This window comes from Colossoma macropomum, unplaced genomic scaffold (genome assembly GCF_904425465.1).
Source record: "Colossoma macropomum unplaced genomic scaffold, Colossoma_macropomum, whole genome shotgun sequence".
NCBI lineage: Eukaryota > Metazoa > Chordata > Actinopteri > Characiformes > Serrasalmidae > Colossoma > Colossoma macropomum.
This window is the reverse complement of record NW_023494806.1, coordinates 26,022,784-26,033,670: the sequence shown is the minus strand read 5'-3', so window position 1 is coordinate 26,033,670 and position 10,887 is coordinate 26,022,784. Positions and strand designations below refer to the sequence as shown.

Here is a 10,887-nt window from a genome sequence, read left to right as displayed (position 1 = left end):
AAGTACCAGCACTACTGCAGTGTACATACTTGTATTTATTTTCTGTATTTATTGTTCTATGTCCCTGCACTATGTCCTGTCTTGCACTATGTCCTGTCTTGCACTATGTTGTCTGTAATTGCACTGGAGATCTAGCCTAAAAGTGTTTCGTTGTACTGTACAACCCTGTTTCAGTATAATGACAATAAAGTTGAATTGAATTGAATTGAATTGAAGCTACTTTCAATTTGAATAAAAAAACTCTTACATAGTGCAGCTTTAGAACTCATTTAAAGAACACAACTGGGCCTTGAGGACAGTTTTTTACCTTGCACCCTTTTTTCTGACTGTAGGATGTTGCTTTGGGCTCTAATTGACCTTCACAAAAGTTGATGCTTTTCCTATATAGTGTTGCACCTACTTCTATATTAGTATTGCAATGTTATCCACAAATTTCAGAGTCTCCTGTAAAACGGATTTCCAGATCTTCTGATGTAAACTAATTGAAGAAGGTGGGTGCTTGATGGAAAAGAGTACATAATCCAGCGCTTTCACCATCACATTCCGATCAATGATGTGAAAAATGGAGATAGACAGCAGATACAGTACAAAGCAATGAGTCACCGGAGACACTGTCATTCTGATGCAGAAAGCCATCTATTTGAGGCTCTGTGATTTTCCTGCTGAAATGTGAAGTGTACATGTTTTTTTTCTGCACTGTTCCTCAGTTCATGCCAAGCTGTAATCATAATGAGACATTGTTACAGAAAGATCAAATCTGGCAAGAAGGACTCACAAACACATCCACAACCACACACTCACACACACAAGCTGCTTAGTGCAAAGAGCTCTCAGGCAGACAGGAGAGCATTAGAGCTACAAAAATGGCAGGCTACACACACACACACACACATACACACACACACAAAGTCTCAAACACTGTTCATGCCACTCAACTAAGGGGACTCCCGCTGAGCTGTAAAAACTGGCTACTGCAGCTGATGGTGGCTTGTGCCTGGAATCTAACAGCCTGAATTCACAAGCACATTGAGATTTCAATCCTTCTCAAATTGGCTGAAAAAGTGTGTGGGGTTAGCAACGGAATTGCTTACTTTACACCACTTGCACATAAAAACAGCGGCACCAGTACAAATCACCTCATTTACGAGCTATGACATGCACATTAATGCTAAGGTACAATCAAATGAGCTCGAGAATAGCAAAAGAAGCGCGAGCCTTTCAGTCACGCGCTTCATTCAGCAGACCGCTGTAAATGCAGTGGGAACCCACATTCAAGGACTTTCCTGCATTCTTAAGACCAAGACATTATTCAACCCTGCACATATTGCTCATTTCACAAACATCACAATGAGGAGATGCAGTACTTTTTCAAGAGCACTGAATGCATGTTATTGAGTAGTCTTGCATAAACCTGTGGTGTGTCAATAGCATATGTCCTTCATGAGGAATTCCCGCCCCTTTTAATGGCATTTCTAAAGGCAGCCAAGCATCAGCTTGTGAGGGGGATCAATGGGGTTAATGAGAGTTCACTGTAGGTGAAGTTCTATCATATCTCAAATATATTTTTCAGTAAATAATATCATATTTCCTACTTGATATCTTTATATATGTTGTTATAAATGGGTTTACAGTCATCTAAAAACGCTTAAATACCCCATGAATATATGTTTTGTTGATTTTCTAAGTAAAAAAACTGACACATCTTCTACAGGGAATAAGTTTGAATATGTCATTTTATTTAGTGCACAATTTCTGTATATTTGCTGTGTTTAACATTTTGGAAAAAAAAAAGTATAAAAATGTGGCCTGTTTATGTTTTATTTGTTGTTCCCATATGTTAAATTCAGCAAAAAAACAGCAATTGTGCATCAAAATGTACAGATGTGTGCTCTGTTTAGAGAATATGATCTATTTTCAAATAGAAAATCAACAACACATATCATTTGATCAGAGGTGCCCAAACTTTTGCATACCACTATAAGCTGTATCTATATGAGAGAAAGAGAGAGCCAGAGAGAAATATGTATACATACATAAACATATAAACATTACACAATTGCACAAAATGTTCCAACATAATACTGAAGTATGTCAAATCTACCAGTAATTAATTTGTCCGCTGTTTACTTTTGTGCACCCAATTGCTGCTTTAACTCTTCCACGCTTCCAATCTTAAAACCAACCAGTTAAAAAAAACAGGAGTTTCCAGTTTTTTAGGAAATAAATGGAACTGTTAGATCACCAAAACTGTCACCTTCAGAAAATCAGCACTTTTAGTGTTTGTCTTTAGAAGAAAATCAAGCTCTTGCTGCAGATCTGAAAAAAAATCCACAGGTGTTTCTGTCCATTCTTCCACTGTGAGAAGACAACTCAACACTATGAGTCTGAAAGAACGTGTAGCTGTCAGGAAGCTGTTACTGAGAAAAGGAAATAGACAAAAAAAAGAAGAACGTTTGCATCAGAACACCAAAACTGGACATCCGAAACGTGGAGCAAGGCTTTGGAAACTTTTAAGTCTAAATCTGTAACTGGGATTACTTGTACTGTGAGAAGGAAAATATGCAACCAACTTCTAAGACTGAACTTTGGAGGTGTGTGAAATATGTGTGCAGATTTCTTTGAAGAACTGAAAGGGATTTTCCTGAAGAATGGAAACCGTAATAAAGGTGAGGGCAAAAGCAACACTACATTCTCAAAAATGTGATTTTATATTTAGTTGTATTGGCTGCCCGTGTAATTTGTGTGTGTGTGTGTGTGTGGGTGTGTGTGTGTAGTAACTTTCTTAAAAAAAGATGCAAGGGTTCTTGAGTAAAGCAGGTAGTTCTATTTATAACCAATTGTTCTATATAGAACCATTGCATGCTTAAATGGTTCTTTGCATGGTGTAATGGTTCTTTAGCTTGATAAGCTTGTAGCAATAGAACCTTTTTTTTGCCATATTGAAACATTTTCCAATTTTTCTATATAGAACCATATACAACACATTCTCCATCAATCTGAAAAACCATTTCACCATGCAAAGAACTTTTCAAGCATGAAATAGTTCTACATAGATCTCATGGTTTCACATAGAACCATTGCCTTAAAGAACCCTCTTTTTAAGTGTGTAGTAAAGTGTGTTTTCATGACTAGTTGTGTCATATTGACTGATTATATGATATATGTACTTGGCTTTGAAATGAAGTGGTATAGAACTATCATTCTGTATTGTGATAATCAATAAACATGATAGAATTGATCATGTAAATACATTTGTCTCTGAGTTATCAGTCAAAAGTATGGTTGAGCACTGTATCAGTGTGATCTCTTAGAGATTTAAAGCCCAGTGTTCCTTATCTCTCTGGTGTTTAGTAAAGCTCCTCCTTTAGATTGTTTTCTGCTGATTACCATACAGTAGGGATTTGGCAGTAACCTGAGAGAAAAGCCAATTCTGCTTTTGAAAGCCTAAAAACAAATAATGATTGTAGTAAAATGTACTTTGCCTGGTCCCCACTGACGTGCACTAGTATGACAATTGGTTTCAAGTCATTAGATCTAATTTGAGACATTAGTAAACATTTACAGTACAGATAAATGTAGAAGATCTAATTTCACTGCATCACAGTTACTGGGCAGATATGACTCTACATTTGTGCAATGTAGACATTTAGTTATAACTGTATGTGGATTGTGAAGAACATATGTTCAACATATCTGGCCTGTAATGAATTCACACATTTATAGTCCTACACAGTATAGCTTAGAAGGTTAAAAAGATCAGTCTCATATTTACAATGCCTTTGACCTACGTCAGTGCTCCTGTATGCTGATTAATGTACCCACTACTCTCCTCTTCCTTTAGAAACTCAGGTAGCATATGCACGCAGTTGTGTGAAAAATGTTCCCCCAAGGCAGAGCAGTCATTAATGTGGTATGCAAAAGTTGAACACCCCATGTTTTGTTGATTTTCTAAGTGAAATTAACACATCCTCTACAGAGAACACATTTCTGCACATTGTAATGCACAATTTATGTTTATTTGTTTAATTTAACATGTAAAATTGGCAGAAAACTGTTTGTTCTCTGTAGAGGGTGAGCCAACTTATTTTCACTTAGAAAACCAACAAATTTGTAATTTTTTGAAACATATCATGTATTCAGACTTTTGCATATGGCTGTATAAACCCATATAATAAAAATACACATTTTACAGTCCCTTTTAAAATCATAACGGTCATATTCATTTTTACATGACCTCTCTTCGTTTTACATGACCTCTCTTTGCCTCTCTTTGCATATTCGTTTTTACATGACCTCTCTTTGCTGTTTTTGTTACTCAGCTTCTCAGGCACAATACAGGGCAGCCAATCACAACAGAGCTCCTTTACATATATCAGTCTGATAAATGTTAATGAGCTCTGTTCTGATTGCCTGTCCTGCATTGTGCCTCATTCAAAAAGCAGCCCTGGCTGAAACACTTCTTATAACTTCAGCGTGAATGGGTGGGGCCTAACTGCTGTAGGCTGAATTGCTTGATCATGACTTCATGATGTCACAAAAACAATGAATTCAAAACGTGCCTTTATTGCAGCCTAATTTCCTGTAAGCGAGGAAAAATCTGTTTTCCATTAAAATAAAGGAGCCAAAAGGGGTTCTTCACTCACTTTTGGTTCCCTCAGTGGTTCCACTCAATTGAAAAATACACGGTTATAAATGGTAATATCACAGGAGGGGTTTGGTTTGCCTGAACTGGAGATGTAGACAGTGACTGCCCTTTCATGTAAGCAGAGGAATTTGTCAAAAATGTTTGTCCTAGCGCTAAATGCTATTATGCTGACCACTAGTTTAAAATTTCCTGACATGCACTGATATTTCCATGCAAAGAATGAGGGCATTACGATAACGCATTGATAGATGTAGCTGCCAATTGGCTGCAAAGTGGCATTTGTAATATAAAGAACTGAATTCGTATCTCTTGATGGTAATAATAATCTTTTTATACCTGTCTTTGGCTGTATGATGCAAATCCTCCTCAGAACTATTCCAACTGTCTAAGATCATGCTTAAGATAATTCAACGTAATAACTGACCAAAAAATCATGGCATAAAATAAATTGTAATGCCTTTTAACTTAGGTCAGTGTGTGTGTATACTGATTAATGTGCCCACTATGCTCCTTTTCCTTGAGTAGCTCATGTACAATATGCGTGCAGTTGCAAGCGTGAAAAATATTCCCCCAAGGCACAAATATTTCATATCCAGAGGGGTGAATAATTTATACTGCCTGTGTAGTGGAGCAGAAACCCATCATAAACAATTTCTCTTACTTCCAGACAAGGCATAGGCATAAAACAACTGGACTATGTTAAAGCATGCACATAAACTAACAACGTGTTTAGCTATATACTGTAAAAAATACAGTAAATTTACAGTGAAAACACTGCAGTGATCTTTAAAATAGTAAATTGTTGTAAAAATAGGGGGCAATCTGAGAGAGACAGGTCAAAAATGATTTTCCAGTTGCTGTTATTTGCAAAGCATATAGGGAAAGGGAGTGGTCTTTAGCAGCCTGCTTCCCATCATTCCTTGCAGTTTTGTTAGTTTTTGTTAATCTGTTTTTATTTTTTCATACATGGTTCATTTTACATGAGTTTTTTTGTTTTGTTTTGTTTTGTTTTAGCATGTTATTCTTACCCCAAAGATACTTTTGAATGCCAGAGATATGTTTTGTATTGCAAACCATGATGGTGTTTTGTGTTTCAGTTCATTACTTCATCCCATAATGGTATAATTCATAGATATTTGATTACTGCTGTCTTTGTAGTCTTAATGACTGGGATAAGTGCAGTAACTGTTGTAATGTGATGTTCAGTTCTCAGTGTGTTTAATAAACAGCCCTATGCTGTTGTGAAGAATGGTGTGATTGTTCTCTTAATGAAATTCCTAAAAAAGATTCTTCGAAAGTTCTTTAGGAAAGGGAATGGCTCTATTTAGAACCATGAGTTCTATATAGAACCATGCCATGACGGTGAAATGGTTCTTCAGAGTGATGGAGAATATGCTGTATATAGTTTATATATAGAACTATTTTGAAAATGGTTCTATATAGCACCAAAAGGGTTATTTTATTGTCATGAAGCCAAGCTTGTAACAATAGCAGAACCCTTCTTTGAACCATTTTCAAAATAGTTCTATATAAAACCATACACAACACATCATCCATTAATCTGAACAACCATTTCACCATTCAAAGAACCATTTAAGCATAAAATGGTTCTATATAGAGCTCATGATTCCATGAAGCTGGATAGATAGATTTGTGATGTTTGCTTATATGTTTACATGTGAAACTGAGGGTCCTGACACAGCTGTGGCTTCACATTAGAGCCCATTTGATCAGAAATACAGGGGCGCTGAAAGACTGTTCAAATACAGTAATTAACCATAGAAACAGAGTGAAGCATTATAATTCTAAAAAGCAGTATGAGTACTGTAAATAAACAGCAATTTACTACAGAAGAGATTGTAGTTTTACAGTTAATTTCTGTACGGTGTAGTAGTGCTAAATTTGAATAGAAATGTGGTTTTATGCTAGAGGCTAGACGGAGTATGTTTCTATAATTTTCCGAACACTAGATCTACATAATTCAATTGTTGAGATGTAAACAAAGTCATTCAGAGTGGTTCAATATGAAACTCGGCAACTTTAATTTCTTCACAATAGTGTTGATTGGACCTAAAAGTCATGATGCTTACAAAGGAAATATAGTCCTTTTATTTACTTTTCAAAAAGACCAGTGAACCTACACGTCTTCTGAGCTTTATATGCAATGCTGCTGATGGTAAAGTAGTGGTAAATCTAAAACAAATACATTTTTCTTGAGGACTATTTTGCCTTAAAATGCCCTGCATGTACTCAGACAACATATCTGTAACTATCTTGTGTATTAGCCTTTTCTGAGGGAGCTTTCAGAGGCACAAAACTCTTCAGATGTCTGGCTCCTATCACCAACACTGTGAACAATTCTGAGTTTCTCTAGAACGGAGCATTTCACACTAAACCGTTCTGAATGACTGTGTTTACATCTTAACTGTTTACTTATGCATACATTTTGAAAAATCAGTGGAATTCTTCTTTAAAGTCTCCTTTACATCACAAAGGGTTCTTTAGCTAACCAGAAGTGATTCTTCTACAGCATTGCTTCAAAACACTTTTTGGGCCCCCTTAATTTTCAGAGTGTATGTCTTTCCTCTAAGATTTGCTACTCACACAACATTATCAATTAAACATGCATGGTGCACATGCATTATTTGCAAGGAACACGAAGTGAGGTCATATGAGGCTTTCCGTCAGGGCTACAGTAGTAGCACCAATTCCTTGTAGAGTTCCATTTCCATATGGCCATATTCCCTGTGCTGCACTCCTCTCACTGAACAAATGCTCTCTTCTCTGAGTAAGAATGCTCTCTTTGAACTGGAACAGCATGGTTTCACAAATGAACCATCAGGATGCTATATTGTGTTCTCTTAAAGCTACTGTAATTCAACTGCAGTGTGATTCAGATGCTAGGCACCACATCCATTTACAATACATTCTTGATCCACTTTGTCGCTGTATATGCCATGTATAAGTTCCATACGTCTAAGTTTGTATTTATGGCTTGAGTAAACAAGTCCTCTGAGATTTCAGTCATATTTGGTCAAATTAGCAAAATGATAAAGAAACAGCAATAGAAAATTACAGTGGCTTATTATATTACTGTAGTTTTACTTGGATCAAATGCAATAAATAGAATTATGATCATGGCTCTGCTTCTGAATTTAAATGGGATTTCCACCTATTTTTCAAAATTTCTGCATAATCCAATAGTGGAGATGTAAACAAATCAGTTTAGACAGGTTTGATACGAAATGGTTCATTGTAGAGAAACTTACTGCCTCACATTTTATAATGGCAGTGAAAGGAACCTGGGATCATGTAATTTTAGCTACTATCCAAAACCACCAGTGAACCTACGTATGTCTACTGGGTTTTTAGATGTAATAATGATAATGGCAAAATAGTGGTAAATCTGAGGAAATACATTTTTGACTATTTCATCTGGCATGTACTCCTCCACCATGACTGTGGTTTAAAAATATATTTTAGGCAAAAATGACGGGCAACATATTCGCTATCGTTTCATGTCATAACTTTCTGTGAGGTAGCTTTCAGAAGCATTAAATGCTTGGGATGTCTGGATCATATCACCACCACAGTGAATAAATTCTGATTAGGTAAGTTTCTCTAGAAAGGAACATTTCACATCAAACCACTCTGTATGACTTTGTTTACATCTAAACCATTTACTTATGCAGAAAGTATGAGAAATTGAAGGAATTCCCCTTTAAATATTTTGGATGTCTGGTTCCCATCACTGTCATTTTAAATAATTCTGACAGATTCTGATTTCATGTCAATGACTCATAAGCCCAATCACTCCAATAAATAAATAAATAAATAAATAAATAAATAAAATCACTCTCATTGATAAGCACCCCCAAACACACGGCCCCACCCACATATGTTCACATCTACAAGTGAGACTGATTGATCAATTGCAGATTGTAGAGACCTCATTTATTGAGGTATGTTTCAGTTTTAGCTCAGTGAGGTTTTCTTAACACTTTAATATTGATATTTTACCAGAACAGGTCACATAAGAAAGCTGTCTGCTGTTGTAGTGTCAATGCAAAATATCACAGGGGCAATAAACAAATAAACTGTACACACTTAAAAAAGATGGTTCTACAAGGCCTCTTTAGTAAAGGCAATGGTTCTACTTAGAATAATAAGATATATGTAGAAACATTTCACGCTTTAATGGTTCTATGCATGGTCAAATGCTTCTTCAGATTGACAGAGAATGTGTTGTGTATGGTTTTATGTAGCACCAAAAAGCGTTCTTCTATTGTTAGAAGCTTGACATTGTAACAATAGCAGAACCCTTTTTGGTGCTATACAGAACCAATTTCCAAAGGTTCTATATAGAACCATATACAACACATTCTCCATTCATCTGAAGAATCATTTCATCACCATTTACTCTCTATAGAACCACTGCCTTTAGTAAAGACCCCTTGAAGAACCATCTTTTTAAACTGTGTATATAATGTGATCTCAGCATCATTTAAGACATTTTTAGAATATCACAAAATAAAGTCTCCCGAATGGGAACCAATGGCGATGCAACAGATCTGAGGCAGACAGAGCTGCTTCACTGGCCTTTGTTTGCTGGCTTGTCATATTGGCTCATGTTGCAAACACAAGAGGGCGTGTTTGTGTCTCTCCACAGCTTCATGCCCCACAGCTCCTAGGCAATTCTGCAGCCTCATCCCAGTCAAGTGCATCACCCTGTCCTTTCAGGCCACGCGGAGAAAACGCTTTTAAATTAGTCCAGGCACATAAACCCAGCCGTCTAACAGACAGGAACGATAAGCGTTTCATTTATTCTTGATTTTTGAGGTCTGCGCTGAATTAAAAGAAGAAGTTCATCTGAGGGTTTGTGAGTCAGGATGAAGTCATGCCACCTTGTCACGGACAGCAAAAAATACCCAGTATTGAAATAACACCTCCAGCGTTCGTTCAAGTCAAGCTGGACACCGTCTGTGCTCTGGCAGAGTCAGTTCCGCGCTGGGGGTCGCGGGTTTCTCCGTTTCCAACATCTAGCGTGTTTTATTCTATTCTCCATTTAACTTGGCCGCTGGTCTAACAGGGCGAGCAGTGCTGGCAACTCTGCTCTCTTTTGCGCCCGTTCGTTCAGGCCGTCCACCCCTCGCACTGAGATTATATTACCACGTGGCTCGCGCACTTTAAAACGCCCATTATCTGCAATTATGCGCCGTAATTGCGTTTTGGTTTAAATAGCTGCAAGCGAGAAAAAGCGTGCCATCGATTGTAATCCGCTGCCTAAACACGGATTTTCACCTTTAGCTGTGAAGTTTGGGGAGATGTATATGCATTGGATGATGTCGAAGGAGGCAGAGATAAACACAAACTTATATTAGTAAACTATGTACTGTGTAAGTCCTCCTACACCTCATTACATACCAGAAATTGGCAACTGGATGATATTTTAGTATTTTTCGGGGGTCACAAATTAATTACAACGTGGAAAAACGCTGTATGTATTAGTTCTGCCAAAAAGAGTGCCATTCAACATATTTGTTAGTTCAAACAGCTCCTATGTCTGTTTAATATAAACAATAATAGTGATAATAATTTATTATTAATTTTAAATTCTAAATCCCGCGAAGGAAAAAGGCCAACCCCTTTACTTCGACTTTAAAACGCAAATTAGGCCGCGTCTATATTTTAAAATATATTTTAAAAATGGCGATTGAAGCTTTGTAATAAGACCCGCAGGCTGGCATTTTCATATCGAATTAAAATTAAGCTTTGAAATAAAGAAACTGAGCACAGAGCACTGAGCGTGCTATTGTTTTGCCCACCCGTATTCCGGAAAGCCCCGTCCTCATGCGCTGGGATTGGCTCGTGGCGTTCAGAGTCCCGCGCCAACATTGGCTAGAATCTCCCACTCGCCGAAACTGCGAGCCAATCCGAGCGCGGCAGGGCGGAGCGTGTCGGTAAACGGGCGGGAAAAGAAATATCAACAACAAGGCGTCGTTAAGGGCGCTAATCAGAGCGGCCGCTCGCTCTCCTCCTCGACCAATCAGCTTCTCGGAAAGGGGACGCGTCGCCGTGCTACGTCAGTCCAATGGCGAGAGAGAAGGAGTGGAAGCAGACAGAGTTTGAGAGAGGGAGACGAGAAAGAGAGAGAGAGAGAGAGAGAAAGAGAGAGAGAAAGAGAGAGTGTGGGCTAGCGGCAATGCGGTGACCGAGCACTGGAACTTACACACACACACATA

General features: G+C 37.6%; 1 protein-coding gene across 1 annotated transcript in view; it reads left to right on the top strand.

The window, feature by feature from the left end:
- Nucleotides 1–10,790: 10,790 nt before the first annotated feature.
- The window catches only part of isl1 (ISL LIM homeobox 1), an 8,983-nt gene continuing 8,886 nt past the window's right edge, over nt 10,791–10,887 (top strand). The window contains exon 1 of the mRNA XM_036598539.1: nt 10,791–10,887. This exon is cut by the window's right edge and continues 204 nt beyond it. The gene's annotated coding sequence lies outside the window, so the exon portion shown is untranslated.